The following is an 18,062-nucleotide window of genomic DNA, read 5'->3' as shown; positions in this document are numbered from 1 at the left end:
TCTCTCCCTCTCTCTCCCCTCCCTCTCTCCCTCTCTCCCTCTCTCTCTCGCGCTCTCTCTCTCTCTCCCTCTGTCTCTCGGGCCCCCTCTCCCTCTCGCTCACCTTTCCCAAGTCTCGCCTCCTTCCTTGGTCATCCTACAGTAGCTGCACAGCTGTACCCTCATCCCCCCACACACACACACACAAGCCAGATCTGATGGTTTGTGTCCTCATCACCTCCTTTGATCTCCACCAACCGTTTCTATTAATACAAACTGAGATCCAGATCTCACTCGCAGAATGCCTGTGGTTAGCTGAGCTCCCTGCAGTCTGTTTCCACTTGAGCTGAGCCCTGGGGTGTGTAAGCTGTTCCTAGGTGATTCTTCACCATGGCCTCCTTTGCTTAGGAACCTGCTATGGCTCCCTCATTGGGTCAAAGCTCCTCTGCCCTCTGCTCCAGCCAGGCTGGGTCACTCACTCTCCTGCAGACACCCTTCCAGACTCCATCCATGCAGGGCTCCACTGAGTGCCCTCCCCGACCCTCTCCCTCATCTCCCCAGACCCAGCCAGCCCTTGGTCACCATGTTGCCTGACTAGGACGGGGATGAACCAGAAGGGCCAGGGAGGTGGACAGACACAGGGATCCCAAGCCCTGGGCTGTCTGTGGGCAGGACTGTCATAATGGCTGTCACCAGTAGTAGGTGGTGGATGGGGGAGAAGCAGGGCGAACTCCTGCCTCTGGCCCACCTTGGCCTTTGGTCTGAGATGCCAGTTTTGGCTTATTGCCTTGAACTGGACCCCGAGAACCAGCCTTCCCCAGCTCCTCTTCTATTACCACCTTCTGCCTACCCAGGCTGCACCTGTGGCCATGTGGGGCTGAGCTGCTGAGACGGCTTCCTGCCGCAGCTTCCTGTTCTAGAGACCAGCCTTGTTACCGACCCCCCAGAACCTCCGTCCCTGCCGCTGCCTTATCCTGCAGCCTCATGTTCTGTAAAGCAGCTTTAGGAGTCACCAGGAAGGGCCTTGTCAGGAGAGGAAAGCAGCCAGGGCTCAGGCTAAGAGGCCCACTGTGGTTTTTCCCATCCCAGGGTTATAGCCACAGCTTTTCACGCAGTGCTCTGAGACATGACAGTGATGGCCAGAGTAAATGGACGTGGCCAGATTGGGCACCTCACCACCAGGGCTGCCTTCAACTCTGCAAAGTGAATATTGCTGCCATCAATGACCCCTTCTTTGACCTCACTACATGGTCTACACATTCCAGTATGACTCTATCCGTGGCACAGTTGAAGCTGAGAGCGGGAAATGCAGCAGCAGCAAAAGCAGGAAAATCACCTCCATCTTCCAGAAGCGAGAGCCCACCAGCATCCATCTGGGTGGTGCTGGTGCCAAGTGCCGTGGATTCTACTGGTGTCTTCACGACCATAAAGAAGGAACTGCAGGGTGGAGCCAAGGGGTCATCATTAGATGGACGCCCCTATGTCTACCAGGGGTGGGGACCACATGACAACTGTGATATTATTCAGGGATTCATGACCACGGTCTATGCTGTCACTGCCACCCAGGAGACTGGATGGTGCCTCTGGGAAACTGTGAGCATGAAGGCCATGTCCCTGCGTCCAGTGGCACTATGAAGGCTGGAAGTCATCACAGAACTGAGGGGAAAGCTCACTGGCCTTCCATGTTTCTACCCTCAATACGTCTGCTGCTGTGAATCTCACCTGCCACCTGGAAAAAGTTGCCAAATCCAGAGACATCAGTAGCTGGTGAAGTAGACACCAGGATGCTCCTGAAAGGCATGCTGGGCTATACGGAAAACCAGGTTGTGTCCTGCTGCTTGAACAGAGGGAGACATTCCTTCGCCTTTGACACCGGGGCTGGCACTGCCCTCCACAAACAGCTAGTCAAGCTTACCTCCTGGTATCACAAGCTTTAACCATTCAAATATATTCCTACACACACAGACGTTCTTGAAACAAGGTCCCTCTATACACCAATCCTCCTGCCTCTACCCTCAAGTGCTGGGATCACAGGCGTGTGTCATCACCCTCTCTCTCGCAAACTTCCTCTTACTTAACCAGAATCACTGAGTCCTGTTCTAGGCCCTTGGTGCTCTCTCCCACCCTCTCCCCCAGACCCCACAGCCCAGAGTCCCCCTGAAGCCATGTTTGCTTAATTCCTGGGCCACACCGAGCTCCTCACACAGACACAGCACAGGTATTTATTGCTCAGCACCGTGCCATCCTGATTACGTGTTAAGCAGCAGGGACCGCAGTTGCACAGACTGAGCGTGTTGTTGGAGGGACATAGGCTAGAATCACAGGGTCTCAGATCTGGTAGTGAAGGGCTGAGCGGACCTGGCCAGGAAGCTGGGCTCCCCACTGCCCTGAGACGGGCCCAGGGACGCTGCTCAGAACTGAGGGGCTGCAGGACTCCAAGCGCCAAGCACGGGGCTTGCTCCTCCCTGTGTTAGCACACCCCACTCTGCCTTCTCTCCGGCCATGGGCGCCTCCTCGGTACGTGCTCAAGTCCCTCTGTGGGGGTGTAGCAACCGTGGTCCAAGCCCAGGGCTTTTGGGCTGCTTATATACCTTCCTCTTCCAAGCCACACGGATCTGTCCCCTGACCCCCCTCTAGAACAGCCTCCCCTTGGCTCTCCGCCCAAACCCAGTGCATTGTCCTTCACCACTAAATAGGCTACATATGTATCAATATGCTGACATCCTTGTCCCCTACTGCAGCAAGTACAGAATTTTGGTTTCCTCCTTTCTTCTTCTTCTTTCTTTCTTTCTTTCTTTCTTTCTTTCTTTCTTTCTTTCTTTCTTTCCCTTCCTTCCTTCCTTCCTTCCTTTCTTTTTCCTTCCTTTCCTTCCTTTCCCTTCCTTCCTTCCTTCTCTCTTTCTTCCTTTTTCAAGACAGGGTTTCTCTGTGTAGCCTTGCCTGTCCTGGACTCACTTTGTAGACCAGGCTGGCCTCAAATTCACAGAGATCCACCTGCCTCTGCCTCTCTGAGTGCTGGGATCACAGGTGTGCACCACCAAACCCAGGAGAATTTTGCATTTTTATTGGCCACTAACACTGGGGAGCCAAAAAAGACTATAATCAGCTGTGATGGACAGGGACACCCCCTCAAGAGCCTGGTGAGCATGAGGGTCAGAAGAAGGGCTGGGAGTAGGCCCGGGGGCTTCAGCCGCTGGCACACAGGACTGAGAACACATGCGCAGGGGCCTACGTGAACCATGCCCTTGTCCTGGCCACATGCTTCAGGCTTCCAGCTACACCCTTCCTTGCTAGAGAGCTCATGGTTCCCACGTTCCCACCGCCCTGCACTAAGTACCTGTGATGGGGGGGGGGGGGCTTTCCACAGCCCCCGCCTCCCATATCCCAGCCCTAAAGGTCAGCTCTTCCGTGCCTGCCTGTGGTTGTCTGTGCCTGACTCCTCCAGGCACAGCCCACAGCAGCCAGCTTTCTATTAAAGCCCCGGCTCCCTCCCACAGTGAGAACAGGGGCAGCAGGTCCTTACAGGGCGGTGTGGCATCCTTTAAGATCGACGCCACTCAACCTGCTGCTCAGCACAATTGCCGCACGGGAACCATTACGTTCATCCCTCAGCTGGGGAAACTGAGGCTCGGGGAGGCTGATGCCATGCTCCCAGTCTGACCCACAGCCTCTTAGGCCCTGCAGAAACTGGCACCGATGCCTGTCTAACATCCATGCAAAGCAAAATGCAGAGCTCTGAGTCAAGTCCCTGGGGATTCTATGTCGCCCCAGAGCCCAACACTGCCGTTCAGCTACTTGGACTGTTAAGGCCTAGAGTGCTGGGCTGCTGGAGGCCAGAGACGGTCTCTAGATCAGCACTCTGAGTGTCTTATCGAAGGGACAATGTCCCTCCACCCCCAGCTGCCAGTGCCTGGGTGCTAGGGACTGTGACCCTAAGCAAGCAGCTTCTGCTCTTTGGATCTAAGCTATAGGACAGTGAAAGGAAAGCTGGAGGCGGCACAGGACAGGGCCCTGTCGAGTTGAGGGGCTGGTGAGGGCGGGGCTGTGCTGTGCGCCGAGGGATGTTTGACAGCGTTCTTGGCATCTCTCCACTGCATGCCTGGATTGCCCAAGTCAGTACTCAAAACCTCTCCAGACACCGGCGGCTGGCCCCGGGGACGGGGGAATGTCAGGTGGTTCTAGATCAGAATGCCCCCTCCCTCCTTCCTATGGTCCTTAGACCTGAGCGGGGGTGGTCAGTATGGGCTGGGCCAGATGCTGCAGGCCCCATGGAAGTTTCCAGAGCCTATGATCAGAGCCTGAGACCTTCAAGAGCTAATGATAACAATAAACACTGTAACAGCCAACTACACGGCACCTATACAGCACCTACTACGTCCCTGAATGGTAGCGTGTCCCCTGTGACTGATCTGCAGGATACGGAAGCTACGGAAGCACTGAGAGGCAGAGTGACTTGTCCAGGGTCACACAGCAAGTAAGCCGCAGGCAGATCCAGATGGAACCAGGCCCCTGGCCCTACAAGCGTGAACTTCAACACCATCCAGGCTGCTCACCCACCAAACAGGCTGTTCGCCCACCAGCGTACCTGCCAGGGTTGCACAGGCGAGACCCGAAGACAGGTAGAAAATGACAATGAAATGGGGTTTGTCAGAGGACCCTCGGCAGGTGGCACCTAAGATCTTCCATCCTGCGAGTTAGTGACCCCAATGTTTCAGCAAGGCCTTAGTAAGCACCTACCGTGTGCTTGATGCCCTAGCAAAGGCAAGAGCAACGAACGTCACTGTGACCTGTTTACCATGTGGAGCCTGCTATTTCCTGCCAAGCCCCCGCTGTCTGGATGCCTCTCCCAGCCTCTTACTCGACAAACAAGGCAAGCACCTAACAGGCACCCGAATTTGTATCTGCTTTCAACAGGTACACAAACCGAGGCTCAGAGAGGCCAAGAAATGTGTCAAGGACACACAGCAATTGAGCAGAAAGCACAAACTCGGGTCGTTTGCCTCTGCCTTTAGTATGGCTTGTCTACAAGTGGAGCCTGACTAGAGCCCCTCGCCATCTTGGCATTTTGTTGTTCAAGCTCACAGTCCTGTTGTACCAGCCTGCTTTCTCGCTGCTTCCGGCAAGAAAGAACTGCTCCAGCAGGAGCCCAGGAACCCAGAAAGCATCTTTTGTCCAAATGTACTCCAGTGCCAGCACCCCTCAGGGGACTGCGCCCCCTGGGGTGCCTGTAGCTCCACCCCCAGCCGGACACCACCACAGAGCTTCAGTCCCTTAAGACCTCATGGCTACCACTCTGTCCCAGGCCAGTCATGGAGGAAGGCCACGTTTAGGATGGGCTAAGCACATCCCTGCTGCCTTACCAGGGGATGTGTGGTCAAAACCAGAAGGCCACCTGTGGAGTCTCCAGTCCCCACCACCAGGGCCACCCTCACCCAGCCTCGGGCCCCCCCGAATCCACCCTCTTCACACAGAGACAAAAGTAAGGGAGTGACTCCCACCGGGGATGGGGGACTGTCCACTCACAGTCCCTAGTCACCTCATATGGTCATAGCGACAAGGCATAGGCCAAAGGCCAGAGGATGGCCACTCACCTGGACGCCCCTGACAGTACTACAGCTCACAGATCACAGCAGGGCCTACCCAGAAGGCCTGGTGTCCCCGGGAGCTCTTCTTCTCAGCAACAGGTTTCTCTGCGGCTCAACCTATTTCCTTGATGCAAACACAGGAAAGAGAGCTCTGTTTGAAGTTGACGTCAAAGCAACAAAATGCTGTGTTCAAGGAAAATCACAGGCCACATGCTCCTGGCGGGGCATAGCGCATTTCCGGGGCCCTGCAGCGTCAGCCGCAAGGGGTTGGGAACGCCAGAGAAAGGCGAGAAGCATTGCAGCAAGGCGGCCAGGGCTCCTGGGCACAGGCTGCTGCCCACAGAGAGCCCCCACCTGAGGGAGAGAGGGGAAGGGGCCTGGAGTGCTGGGAGGGGGGCGAGCGCTGGAAAGAAGGGGTCCCCCAGAGTGCCCCTTCCCTAGTTAGGGTTACTAGTGCTGTGACGAAACACCATGACCAAGACAAGTTGGGGAGAGAAGGGTTTATATGGTTACTCGTTCACCATCAAAGGAAGTGGGTGCAGGAACTCAAGCAGGGCAGGAACCTGGAGGCAGGAGCTGATGCAGAGGCCATGGAGGGTGCTGCTTAGACTTGTCCCCATAGATTTGCTCAGTCTGCTTTCTTACAGAACCCAGGACTGCCAGCCCAGGGAGGGCACCATCCACAATCGGGCTGGCCCACAGCCCAATCTTATAGAAGCGTTTTCTCAACTGAGGTTTAGTTATCCTCTCAGCTGACATAAATCTAGCCTGCACGCTACCCAGCTTTCTTCTCCCAAGGGAAGCATAATGGGCCTGGCCTCTGCTGGGACCCTGAGGCAGGCTAGAGCTGGAGGGAGGCCCCCCACTCAGCTGGGCAGTGCCCTAAAACTGGGGTTGTGCAGTGAGACCACCAGGACTCCAGAGCTGGGCTGGTGTTCACCTGGAAAACCCGAAGATGGCAGGACTGTTCTAGAGGAGATCTGGGAAGAATCAGCTATGGAGTCAGGACATGAAGACAGGGGTCCCCCAACGCCCCCACACTCTAGTCCAGCCCCCCACAGGCCTCTCATCTTGGCCACAGCTTCCTTCCTGCCCTCCCTTCTCTAATGCTTGCCCAGCCCCACCACAGCACCCACCCACCCTGAGGCGAGGGGCCACTACCCCTGTCTAGCCCATAGTGGACGCTCACAGTACCCACTCCAGGGCCCCAAGGCCTCTGGGGGCGCCTCTCCCCATGACACTTCCTTGCTGTTTGGACCACACTCTGGAAAGGTGTTGGGAGCCCAGGGACCCTCCAGAAAGAACCTCTCACATGGGCAGTGGGCTGGGCTCCTGGGCACTGCATCTGATGCCTCCCTCCCTCTCAGAACCTCCTCACAGAGGATCTACTGTGAGGATCCTTTCTCATCCCAGCTCTCCTCTTCCCAGGAGATCTACTGTGATCGCTAGACCCTCTAAGACCCCTCTCCATTCAGGAGGAGGCTCTTGGCTAAGGGTCTTTCATTTTACATCAATCCGCCTCCACTTCCCCTTTCTCCACAGAAGCAGTGAAATCCGAGCTCTCTGGAGGCTAGCGCTCTATCCCTGCAATCAGAGAAGAAAGCATGCACACTGGAAAGAGAACTCACCCGTGGGACTCCCGTAAAACAGGAGCCAGCCAGCCAGACGTCACCAGGGCTTTACAATTATAGGTGCCTTTTACTCCGCTTTCCCGTGGAGGAGGTAAAAACCAGATTGAAATGACAAGACAGATGAAGGTAATGGCCGGCGCCACTGATCTCAGCATCGGTGGAGGCAGAAGGACAAACTTTCCACAGGTGCAAGACCAGCCTGAGGTAGTGGGAGATCCTGCCTCAAAAACAAGAGAGGACCAGGTGTGACAGCCTGCCTTAACCCCAGCACTTGGGCGGCAGAGGCAGGCAGATCTCTGTTGAGTTTGAGGTCTACACAGAGTCCCAGGGCAGTCATGGGAACACAGCAAAACCCTTTCTGAAAATCAACCACAACAAAACAGAGGGGCCCAGGCAAGACGGGACCCTGCCTGCTGCCAAGCTACCTCCTGAGTGTGGTCCCCATGAGCCGCATGGTAGGAGGAGGAAATGGTCCCCTGCTGTCGTCTGAGCCCACAGATGCACCATGGCACGCACTCACGTGTACCTATGCATGCATACATACATAACTTTAAAACGTAGTTAGAGCAAAACGGAGTGCCAGCAAGACAGCTCAGCGGCTGAAGGAATCTGCTTGCATCCGGGAGCTGCGTCCCCAGAACCCACATAAAAGTGAAGGGAGAGAGAACTTCACAAGCCGTCTGAGCTCCACAATCCGGCCATAGCATGCATGGCCCCTCGCCCCCGCCCCCCCCAACACATCGTGCCCACGCACAAAATAAATAGGAGAGAGAGAGAGAATTAGCGAGTAGGAGAATTAGCGAGTAGGAAAAAACCAATAAAAAAAAAAAAAAACATAGCCGGGCAGGATTGTCCCTGTGGCTCACATAGCGACGGACACAGGACACGGGAGGAGAAAACTTTGCAAATTATCTCGGAGGATCAGAGCGGCCTCCTAGGGAGCTGGGGGCTGCACCTGCTACATGAGTGCAAAAGGGGCAGGGAGGAATAATGGGGGAAGAGGGAGGGGACAGAGGGGGCGGGGGCGGGGCTCTTCGGCTGGATGGGCGGAGCTCCTGTGTGCGCGGGAGTCTCCAGTTCCGGAGAAGGGATTCCTGGCCTCTGCAAGCCACAAGCTCTTTCCTGTCCCAGAGGCCTGCGACTGGAAACTCTGTGGTGGCAGCAGCCTCAGTGTGTCCACCTCGCTGAGGAGAGACCGCAGATCGAAGCAGATAAGGGCGTATTTTCCGTGAAGGTGGCCGGAGGGAGGTGCTGGACTCCGGAGGGAAGGGCCAAGCAACGCTTGGGGAACTGGGCCTGGACCCAGAGCCTGGGAAGGAATTGATCACAGGCCCTCACGCTCCAGGTTAGTGGGACAATGTGGCTTCCTCCAGGGAACCTCCCTGGGCCTCACACTGAGCGAGAGGGGCGTGTGTGTGTGCAGGAAGCTGAAGCTGGGCAGGTCAGGTTTGGCTCCACACCTAAGGGAACACCAGGCCTCCACTGGTGGGGAGGGGAGGGAACGGGAGAGGAAGGGAAGGAGCCTCAGCCTTCCAAAAGAGACCATACTTAACTCTGTCCTCACCCCCCAGCCACAAAGACAGTCTCCTCCACCAGGGCCCTCCTGGATTGCATCCCTACATGGTGTCTCAGCTGCCTTCCCTCTGGGCCTGGCTAGGGTGCCTTCTGGTAGGTGCTTTTCTACCTCTTGAGGCTGTTGTGAATATTAAAACAGGCCTGAGAACAAACACTTCTGCCTGTAATGGCTCTTCTTGGTCGTCAGCTTGACCACATGTGGAATGAACAATCCACAAATGGAGGGAACAAATGTGAGATATTTTTTGGCTTGGCTTGAAGCGCATGGATCAGCTTCTAGTCTGGACCTCTGAGGTAGGAAGACAACCTTCTGTTGGCAGCCTAGATAAGGGCACGGAAGAAGGAAGCTTTTGCTCCTTGCCTGCTTGCCCTCGCCTTGCCAGCACATACAGAGAAGGGATTCCTGGCCTCTGCAAGCCACAAGCTCTTTCCTGTCCCAGAGGCCTGCGACTGGAAACTCTGTGGTGGCAGCAGCCTCAGTGTGTCCACCTCGCTGAGGAGAGACCGCAGATCAAAGCAGATAAGGGCGTATTTTCCGTGAAGGTGGCCGGAGGGAGGTGCTGGACTCCAGAGGGAAGGGCCAAGAGCGTGGTTCTTCGGAATTTCAGCACATACTGAAGACCAGCTGAGACATCCAGCCTTGTGGACTGAGCAACCCCTGGATTCTTGGACTTTCCACTCACAGCCAGCCATTGTTGGATTAGCTGGACTGCAGCCTCTAAGTCGTTGCAATTTATGCTGTGCAGTCCACACATTCTCTTGCCCCCTCTAGGGGAACCTCTGGGGTGCTGAAAGCTGCTGAGCTCCAAAGACTGCAAGTGCCTATCATCCTTGCACCGAACCCAAGTTCTGAAGAGAACTGATTGGTCACAACAGCCACTTGCTGTCCCCTTCCCGAGTGCTTCTGAAATGGCTCGCTCCTTTTGCAGCCCTCAAACCATCATGGCCATGGCCAGTGCCTCAGAGTCCAGGAGCCAGCCTGGCCCTGTCCACGGTACCGAAGGCCCGCTGTGGACACAGCAGATGCTGACCTCTTCCCCATTGAGGAAGAGATGGAGAGACAGACTTAGCAAAATGATGACGTGTTCCCTAGAGTGTGCCAATGCTGAGGAGAAAACTGGGAGTTAGAAGGTCTATCTGTTGGCACGCCATCTGGGTCAGGGCAGGGCTCACTGAGGAGACATCCAGAGTCAAGACTTGAAGGTGTCGGAGACGATGAAAGAGGTGTGGGGAGGAGGGCCCAGCAGGTGGGACCAGCCTGAAGCAGGAATGTGTTGTGAGGTGGGGTCTCTAGCTCTGGAAACTGCAGTGTTTAAGGACAGGGGATGCAATTCAGTTGGCAGAGTGTCTGCTTAGCATGTGCAAGGCCCTGGGTTCCACACCCAGCATCACACAGCGGTACATGCCTGTAGTCCCGGTACTTAGAAAGTACAGACCAGGAGTGCAAAGCATGGGCTGTAGAGGATGGCTCGCTGCTTGAGAACGCACGCTGCTCTTGCACAGGACCTATGGTTGGTTCCCAGCAGCCTCAGGCGGCAGCTCTCAAGCTCCAGGGCACCTAACGCCCTCTTCTGGCCTCTGCGGGCACATGCCCTCCCATGCATATACCTACACACAGTCACACACACACACACACACACACACACACACACACACACGTAAGAGAAAGCAACCTTGGATGGTCAAAGTGACCATTTGCTGCATGGGGAGTCTGAGGTCAGCGCGGGGTACACAAGGCTGCCTCAGAACAGAAACAAATAAAGCAAAGAACAGTGTTTGATAATTATTATGGGAACAGGTGAAAATCGCAGGGACGGGCTCCAGGACAGCCTGCTCTGGGCTCAAATGATGGCCCCACAGTTGTCGCCTCCCACCCACTGGCTCCTCTGTCACATTTTCTTCCTGGGCTTTGAGATAGGGAGTTAACTTCAAATCCTGTGCAAAGAGAAAGAATTGTTCTCAGTATCCCCATAGAATGTCCCCAACACAGCTCGCTGGTTTAGTGGGCTGAGTCCCCACCAGCTTCCGAAACCAACGGATGGATATGGGAGTGGCCAGGTCAGGCGTGAGTGGTTTGGAAGGCATACAGAGGATGCTGGGACAGCAGAGAACCAGGATCCTGCAGAATTACCATCACGCTGAAAGAAAAAAACTTTTATATTGTATGCTGGTTACTAACGTTATTTGGTACAATAGCGCCCCCTCCCCCCGCAAAAAGGCTAGCCCATGTTATTGAGAGAAACGGGCCAAGGATAAACAGACTGGAGTCTTCCTCAGCCATGGTGGAACCCACAGAGAAAACAGCCACTGTCGGGGCTGGACTCTACACGGCAGTGCCATCTGTTGGCTCACCAGATAGACGGGGGCTGGAATTCCACCAAGGGAAGGGGAAATGATTAGGTGAAGGGAACCCCCTGTAGGTGAAGGCAAAAATGAAGTAGACCGCCCTGGGCCGGCTCCCTTAGGCCCACAGGCACACCCACAGAAGGAAAAGCCTGGAAAGGGGACAGGAGACCTGGGTGGGCAGCTTGGGAGCCCAGAGGCTGGACTGAAGCAGGGTGGTGATGCACACAGCCAGCCTGCTACATCTCATCTGGGCTCCAAAGGGTCCTGGTACCCACTTTCTACAGGTTTCCAACCCAGCACAGTGGCTGGCATACAGCAGGCGCTCACTTGTTTCCTCTGTTGTCCTAATGAGGAAACTGAGGCGCAGAGCAGGCCTAGACAGGACCAGCAGCACAATCCAGATGGGCCCAGCTCTCAGTCTGAGAAACACCTAGGATTGTGAAGTCTCAGGCAGTCCCTCATTGGCTGGCCACACTGCATCTGTCACCTCCACCCCCTGGTCCTGCCATGGCCAAGTTCACAGGTGCAGTCAAGCTATGGGATAAATGGGCTGGCTCTCGTGGACTATTGCCCCTCATTCTCTGCCATCTTTGACTGTGAAATGGGGAGGGTCACACTCACCTCACAGGAAGAACAGAAGTGAAAATACCAAGGCCAGACCCATGCAGGTCAGCTGTCAGAGGTGACTGCCATAGTGAAGGCTACCAGCCACCATGGCTAGCACAGAATGCTCCTCAGATGCTTGCCTGAGTGAGAGCCAGCTCCATAAACAACAGCTACTGATGCTGACGGGACTCAACTGCCTCCTCTCCAAGTTCGCCCACTGGGTTTCTCTGGTCGCCTTGGCTGTCCTGTCCTATAGACTAGGCTAGCCTTGAACTCACAGCGATCTGCCTGCTTCTGCCTCCCTGAGTGCCGTGATTAAAGGTGTGCACTCCTCCCCTCCTATTCCCCCACTCCTGTCCTTCACCTCATGCCCGAGTACCCCAGGAGATCAACCAGGTAGGAGAGCAAAGGATGTCCTACAGACCAGGACTCCTGGCTGTCTCTTGGGTTGAGATCTTGGCAGAGCCGCCTCAGCCTGAGTCACACATCAGGTCATGTATGACTGGCATGGCCACTATTGGGACGATTTTGAACTTAATGGCAAGGTTAAGTAAAAACACATTTTTGGAGGTGGGATGACTTTTCCACTTGGCAGAGAACTGCAGAGAGTCCTCCGAGGCCACCGTGGCTTCAGTCCCCATGAGACTCTTATTAGCCTACTTCTGGGCTTCTCCGCTGTGGGTTCCCAAGCCAAATGAGGGATGGCAGTGTTGCCCCATAACCTGATGTCTCCCAGAGAACAGACAGAAGTGGGGTTCCTCTCCTACCCAAGTCAGGCTTGGGCCTACTCCGCTCCACAGAGACAAAGGCCATGTCATGATAAAGTCAGTTAAGCTTCTGCCCCAACCCAGCCAGCCAGAGAGCTGGCTCCTCAGTTATCATGTGACCCACAGTCTGCTAATCCAACCAGTACACTTGGAATGTCAACCCCAACAATACCTCCTTCCTTGACCTTCCCGTCCCCATTCCACTGGAGCCATGTAAGCTAGCCCCCCCCCCCAAGGGCTGTCCTCCAAAACAGTCACCCGGGTGCTCCCCAGCTCCTCCGCATCCTGAGGCCACCAGGTGCACAGGGGCCTCTCGTGGTTGGAGGATCCACAGTCCACCTCTCTCTAAGAACTGCCGTCTGCCGTGTTCTATTGTTACATGAAGAATTGGCAGGGACCTCACAGTGTCATCACTGCTCCCACGCACGCTGCCCACAGTACCGGGACCCCTGTTCAGCCCTGCCCTGCCACCGCCTACCCCACCATTTCCCTGCACTCATACCCCTGTTCCCACCACAGCCCAACCTAACTCACATGCCCTGGGGACCAGAGCAGCAGAGAAAGGCCCCTAGCCTGCGGGCTACATCCATGCAGTCATTTCTCCATCTCCTCCAATCACTCCCTCTGCCCTTCAGGAACAACCCCAGTGTGTCCCTGGCCTGCCTAAAGCCCCGAGATCACTTCCCTGCCTTGCATTCAAGCCATGCCCCTGGGCTTGGAGCCCGTCTCTTCCATGGGCACCACCTCATTCCTCTAACTCAACTTGTCACTGCATCCTCCGAAATGTCTAAACATGAAGTCCCAGCACGGTGAGGTAGTCCATGGCCCACTTATATCGATGTCCCCATGGGGGCATGCTCCTCGCTGCGGGGACATGGATACAGAGGATGGCCGTGACCTGCCTTGAATGGCAGGCAGAAGAGAGAGGCCATAGTCCTGAGTGCTGCCCTTGAGATGTCCCAATACCGGGTGTGAAGTGAACTCAGCTGCAGTTTCTCCCAGAGGCCACAGCTCATACTTCCCGCCATGCTGATAACAGATTAAACCTCTGAAACTATAAGCAAACCCCAATTAAACACTTTCTTTTATAAGAGTTGTGGCGGTCATGGTGTCTCTTCACAGCGATGGAACCCTGACAGGTAGAACAGAGCAGGAAGTGGAGCTTGCCAGAGTGGATGGGCACACCCCGGCAGGACCTCAGCCAATCCCAGCTGGAAGCTGAGATATCTCCACAGGCCCAGCCTTACTGAGCAGAGAAACCTGAGCACTCGCTACGTCAGAGAACCAGGCTGGCTCATGGCACCTGGGGAGCCAAACTGCGGGAATCAGCAAGTCCCATGGGTCCCTTTGGAGGCCAGGAGTCTCCCAGAGGACAGACAAGGAAGTCTGGGACTCGCCACAGCACATCAGCGGCCCAGGAAGTGGCAGGTCCATTAGGCAAGGGTGTCCAGTGGGCATCTCATCCGTTGAGACCGCAGCCGGGGTCCGTCTTCCAATCTCCTTGCCTGGCTCCCAGCCAGACCTGTCAGCCTGTGCAGCGGATGCAGGCTGCTGCCCCTTGAGCAGACCTAGGCATTCTGGAGAGGCTAATGGAAGAGAAAGGCCCAGGGACCCTCCAGAAAGCCTCTCTGAAGTAGCTACAGCACAGATCCTGGAGGTGGGAGAGGCCGGCCGGCATCTGTTGACACTTTTCTAACAGAAAGCAGCTCCGGGCTCACAAGGGACTCTTAGTAGGTGCATTAAACCAGAGGGCACCCATAATGGCCATGTCCTATCCAGTGAGTCACATGGGAGTCTGTACAGGCCACTTTTATGTCAACTTCACACAAGCTGGAATTAGCTGAAAGGGGGAACCTCAGCATGAGGGCATTTTCCTAATTAGTGATTATAAGGGAAGGCTCCACCCACTGTGGATTGGGCTGTCCCTGGGCTGGTAGTCCTGGGCGCTATCAGAAAGCAAACCGAAGCCGGGCACAGTGGTGCCCGCCTGCAATCCCAGCACTCAGGCAGGAAGAGGCAGGAGGAGCTCTTAGGAGTTCCAGACCAGCCTGGTGTACAAATCGAGTCTAGAGAAACACTGTTTCGAAAAACTAAATAAATAAACAAAATTTTTCAAAAGGAAGAAAGCTGAGCAAGCCATGGGGAGCAAGCCAGTAAGCAGCACCCTCCATGGCCTCTGCATCAGCCCCTGCCTTCAGGTCCCTGCCCTGCACGAGTTTCTGCCCTGCCTGCTTTTCATGATGAGCTGATATATGGAACTGTGAGCACAATAAACCCCTTCCTCCCCAGCTTGGTTTTGGCCATGGTGTTTCATCTGTGCCCTAACTGGCACAGAGTTCATGGAAACTGCTCATGGCATTTCAGTCAATAGTGGATTGTTGTGTATGGCAGCAGTCCCATGAGTCTGGGACCATATCTCAGTGGAGTGTGTGTGTGTGTGTGTATGTATGTGTGTGTGTGTGTGTGTGTGTGTGTGTGTGTATGTGTGTGTGTGTTTGTGTGTGTATGTGTGTGTGTATGTGTGTATGTGTGTGTATGTATGTGTGTATGTGTGTGTGTGATGATGGATCACTTACCTAGCCTGCATAGGTCCCTAGGTTCAATCCCTAGCACCACATAAACCATGTTTTCCCACCTGCAGAAGTCCCATCCACCTTAGTGTGGACAAGCACACTCTAGGACAGTCAAACAACGGTGTTGTTACCTAACACATTTCGCAGGTTGTGTTCTCATCAGTAAGTGGCGCATATATGCACACACGTGTATGAACAGTTTCATGAACAGGCAGAAGGACCCCAAAGGCTATCCAATGTAAGCAGATAATTCAGACTCCCCCAATTTGTGGTCCTAATGTCTGTACTGCACCCGCCTCCGTGGCCTCTCATCAGCTGGTTGAGGGGTAACAAGCGGTCTGGGTACAAAGGAATCTGGAGACATTCAGGCCCCACCTAGAGGCAGGTAGCAGTTACCTCACTGGTTGCTAGAGTGACAGTAAAGAAGGGACATCATGGTTAGAGCTATACCAGAGTCTCAGCCTCTGAGCTATCGACCCTTTGAGCTGAGTCATTCCTCAGGGGGTGGGTGGGCTCTCCTGTGTGCTGTAAGATGCCTAACAGCATCTCTATGCACCTCAGACAGTTACATTACAGTTCGTACCAGCAGCAAAATTACAGCGATGAAGCAGAAACAGGGTAACTTTATGGTTGGCGTCACCACAACACGAGGAAGTGTATTGAAGAGTCTCAGCATTAGGAAGGTGGAGAACCACGGGCTTGAGAGGATTTAGCATCCCCGGGAGACTGCTAAAGTGTCTGAATGTCTGTGAGGGTGCTTCCGGAGAGAATTAACTGAGGAGAAAAACCCACCCTCAAAGTGGGTGACGCCCTCCAGTGGCCAGGAGGCCGAAGAGAACAGAAAGGGAAGAAAAGAGAAAGCCAGCTGCGTGTCTGCACCCTCTGTCTGCTGGCTTCCTGTCAGCCATGATGCAAATAGCTCCCCTTCCCCACAGGAACCACTGACCATATTCTGCCCAAACAGTCAGTGACTGACCCTTCCAAAACTATGAGTAAAGATCTCCCGCCTTCAAGATGCTGTCCGGGACTATCATCAGTCACAGTGACATGAGAGGAGGCAGCAGGGTTGGGTATAAAACCTCACAGTTGGGAGGTTGGTGAGACAGCTCAGCCCTTAGTTAGGGAGTCCTGCCCCGTATAGAGGATCCAACTCGCTGACAGCCCCTGCAACTCCAGCTCCAGCGCCTCAGGTCTCACAGGACACCAAACCCACATGTACATACCCCCCCCACACAAGAAAATCACAAAACAAATCTTTAAAATAAACACACGAATAAAACCTCACAGCTTGCCCGCAGCGATCCACACCCTCCCCTGTGGCATTACCTCAATCCTCCAAAACAGCAGGCTCAGCTGGGAAAGTGTCCAAACACATGCTAAGTGCCCTGCCCTGCTCCTTCATACTCCATTAGCACAAGCCTCGGGTGGTCCAGCCAACAGAGGCGCGCGCGCACGCGCGCGCGGGGGGGGGGGGGGGGGGGGGGGAGACAACATTTTTGTAGAATACACCTCGAAGCTCTAACTCCAGTCGCCTCTCCAGGACAAACTCCTTGTGTTGTGATTCCAAAGTCCTGGTTGAGGCAGAGAAGAGGCGCCCACCCCTCCCTGGGCACAGGGCAGGTGGAAAGCACAGTTAAAATCCACTAAAGTCCCTGTTACTGTTCCTATTGCCAGCCCTCCTCCTGAGGCTCACTTCCTGTCAACAAGCAGACCCTGGGAGGAGGCAATTTGACCCCTAACATCTTTGGCATCTTTTCTTGTTGGTCAAGCCGCTGTGAGCAAAAGGACTGTCAATCTTAACAGCTACACATATGGCAGCACCAGCATCTTAAATACCCCGCTGCTGCCTTGGGACAACTATGCGGAAGCCACAGCCGACCGCTTGCTGAGGACCGAGCCCTAAGCAGGGAAGTGTGTGCCACGCTTTGTTCACACACAGCCTCGGTGAACCGGTTCCACTTTGGCCAACCAGGGAGCCCTTCCCCTTGTGGATGGACAACCGTGGCCCAGGGCAAGTCTCCTGTGCTATGTTTTCTGGTGATACAGTGTCAGAGCCAGTAAGGTCCTCTGCATGGTCTTGCTTCGCTGACTTTAAGCAGTGTGAACGGAGCTAGAAAGAAGTGAGGCAGCAGACGGCAGCTTGCAGCAGAGCTAGTGTGTGGCAGCTGAGCAAGCACAGCCCGAGGCCAAGGCTTCATCAAAAATGATCCTGGCAGGTAGATGAACCCAACAGCACTCGGTGGCACTAATGGGTGCTACCCAAACACAGCCCCGCCCAGCGCTGTCTTCACGTCTGATAGTGCCTGACTCCCAATCCCTAACACTGGGTTTCCAAACTGCCCAGTGTGCAGTATGCGTTCCCAAGATGGGGGCCCCAGCTTTAGACCGAAGAAGTGCCATAGTGGACGCCTCCCATGTGCCATTCAGCAGCTAAAGAAGCTGCCCACTGAGACCGCAGACCCACTCCCCAGCAGCGCCCACAGGCCTGAGCCAACCTAGCTCCGCAAGCTGGGTGCTGCTGACCAGGACCTGCCAAGGATCCAGGCTGGGAATCCCATCAGCCCACCAGGATCCGGCTTGCAGTGGGAGAAGATACCCATTAATGATTCCAGCCGCTCCCAGCATCCAGTTTCCAAATGGCCCTCTGCAGCCCCAGCTCCCAAATGATGCCCCCACAAAGACATGTACCCCCCAGTCTTCCTGGTGATGTCGCCGACACCGGAAGGAGCGGCGGAGCAGAAGGAAGAAGGGAAGTGGACGTGCAGGTGCAGCTGCCAAGTCTTTAGGGTCTAGGGCCGCAGACACCAAGAGCCCGGCGCGCGGGTACCGGGCGTGCTGCTAGCAGGCGCCACCCTCCACTGCTTCCCCCCAGCCTCGCTGAAGTGAAGCTTCTAGCCAGCAACCTTTGAGGAGCTTCTTGCCTACCCTCGACTTCGGTCCCGGCAGCGCAAGAGCCCTCTGACAGTGGCTTGGTGGCAGTTTTCTGGCCCCTCCACCGGC

At 55.2% G+C, this 18,062-nt stretch overlaps 1 protein-coding gene across 2 annotated transcripts in view; it reads right to left on the bottom strand.

Annotated features, from left to right (window-relative positions):
- LOC129676516 (tyrosine-protein kinase ZAP-70) overlaps positions 1-5,651 on the bottom strand; it is a 16,734-nt gene extending 11,083 nt beyond the window's left edge. For both annotated transcript variants that reach the window (XM_055606908.1, XM_055606911.1), the window contains exon 1: positions 5,571-5,651. The gene's annotated coding sequence lies outside the window, so the exon portion shown is untranslated. The remainder of the gene's footprint in view (positions 1-5,570) is intronic.
- Positions 5,652-18,062: the final 12,411 nt, after the last annotated feature.

The sequence above is a fragment of the Psammomys obesus genome, unplaced genomic scaffold (genome assembly GCF_907164565.1).
Source record: "Psammomys obesus unplaced genomic scaffold, mPsaObe1.curated_primary_1811, whole genome shotgun sequence".
Classification (NCBI taxonomy): domain Eukaryota; kingdom Metazoa; phylum Chordata; class Mammalia; order Rodentia; family Muridae; genus Psammomys; species Psammomys obesus.
Note: the sequence above shows the minus strand (reverse complement) of the source record. Positions and strands in the feature narration are given on the sequence as shown.